General features: G+C 46.8%; 1 protein-coding gene across 3 annotated transcripts in view; it reads right to left on the bottom strand.

The window, feature by feature from the left end:
- The window catches only part of CUNH19orf47 (chromosome unknown C19orf47 homolog), a 16,200-nt gene that overhangs the window by 13,871 nt on the left and 350 nt on the right, over positions 1 to 1,979 (bottom strand). The window lies entirely within an intron of this gene.

Below are 1,979 nucleotides of genomic sequence, written 5' to 3'. Positions count from 1 at the left end.
GGAAAGAGACACACTCTGGATGAGACACTGCATGGGTGGGGGGTAGGGGGCTCAGGCGCATCCCCTCCCGAAGAGGCCCCTGCCCACCCAGCCACAGGCCAGTCTCCCTGGGCCTGAGGCAAGTGAGGAGCTCATGCCCTCAGGACATCCTCCAGCAGCCCAGAGGAAAGGTGGACCTTTTTCTACTTTTCACAGGCACTATCCACCTGTCCAGGCATGAGGCCCTGGGTTCCCTTAGCCAAAAGCAGGCACCTTTGGTCTAAGTATCAAAAACTACCACACAATAGTTCCATTTATGTGAAATGTCCAGAAGAGGTAAATCTGTAGAGATCTATAGGGACAGAAAGTAGATTAGTGGTTGCCAGGGACTGGGTGGGAGAGCAGGGGGGAGGGGGGAGTGATTGCTAATGGGTATTCGGGTTTTGCGGGGAGTGATGAAAATATTTTGAAATTGATTGTGGTGACGGTTGCATAACTCTGCGAACACAGAATATAAAGACCATTGACTCGTACGCTTCAGTGAAATGTATGAAATGTGAACTGCCTCTCAATTAAGCTGTTATTAAGGGGAGGAAAAACACCACATAGGTTGGGGGTAGCTAGCTGCCTGAAGCAACGTCAAGGAACTGCAAAAGTCCTCCTGTCTGGTCCTCACCATCATTTCGTGTCCTACTAACGAGTAAAATATGCTGCCAATTAAATGATCACAAGCACCAGCTGTAAGATGAACCCCCATTTCAGAAATATTAATATGGGCCACGATGTGTGTCTTGGACTCAGAGAAGTGGCTTGCTGTACACACCAGGAGACATGCACCAGAAGATTCACGGCAGCTTGTCTGCAACCCAGAAACAATGCAATATCCACTGACAATAGCATCGACAAACAAATGGTGGCTGCCCACACAGTAGATACTACGGAGCAGTGCAAAGCAAAGAACTGCAACTATACACAGCACCAGAGATGACTCAGACACTGAGCTGAGCAACAGAAGCGAGACGCAAAAGAACTCATGGCACGACTGCATTCATGTAAGTTCAAAACCAAGTCTATAGGAATGTTTTCATTAGTGGTACAACTATACGAAAGGTAAGGAGAGATTACCACAAAAAGAAGATAGTGGTTTATTCCATCTGGAGGAGGGAGGGGGTGTATGATTGGGTTGGAGCCCTCAGGGGGGCAGGCAATATTCTAGTTCTTGACCTGGACGGTGGTTAGAGGGGGGGTGCTTTTTTAAAACCTTTTTATTGAACTATCATTTTCACCCACAAAAGTACACACAAGTCGATACATTTTCATAAACCAACATACCCATGTAACCAGTACCCCGATCAAGAAATAAAACATCTCCAACATTCCAGAAGTATCCCCTGCCTCCCTAGGCAGTCACTTCTCCCCGCCTCGCAAGGGCCATCAACACTTCCTAGCATTATAGATTGATTTTGCTTGCTTCTGTGCTTTATATAAATAGAGTCATAAAGGATGCACTCAGATGTTTGCTTTTTAATTGCTCTTATGACCACACAAATGTGTTTTATGTACTCTTCTATATGTACAAATCTCCAAAAATTTAAAAGCTGCCAGCTAATAATCTCTGTGCTTTGGCAATCCCCAAGTACAGAGTTCGAAGAGAATCTGGTGATAAAGCTCATGAGAATAATAACAGCTATAACATTTGCTGAGAACCATGCCCAAGATTTCACATGCAATAACCTCCTAATCCTTACAACATCCCAGGATGTTACTATCTCCATTTTACAGGTGAGAAAATCGAGGCTCTGAGAGGTCCTATGAGAAATCTGCTGGACTTCAGGACTTTATGGCCTGAAGTTCTTTATGGCCAAAATACGTTGTCAGCAGGCCAAGATACAGAGCGGAGGTGGATAGGCCCTGGGCAGGCCCTGGCCCTCCTCCACGTTTCCCCGGAGCACAGCTGTCCCTGCCAGTGACCAGCCCTCCCTCCCCCAGCCTGCCCCCCC

Source organism: Lipotes vexillifer, unplaced genomic scaffold, assembly GCF_000442215.2.
Source record: "Lipotes vexillifer unplaced genomic scaffold, Lipotes_vexillifer_v1.1 scaffold371, whole genome shotgun sequence".
NCBI lineage: Eukaryota > Metazoa > Chordata > Mammalia > Artiodactyla > Lipotidae > Lipotes > Lipotes vexillifer.
Note: the sequence above shows the minus strand (reverse complement) of the source record. Positions and strands in the feature narration are given on the sequence as shown.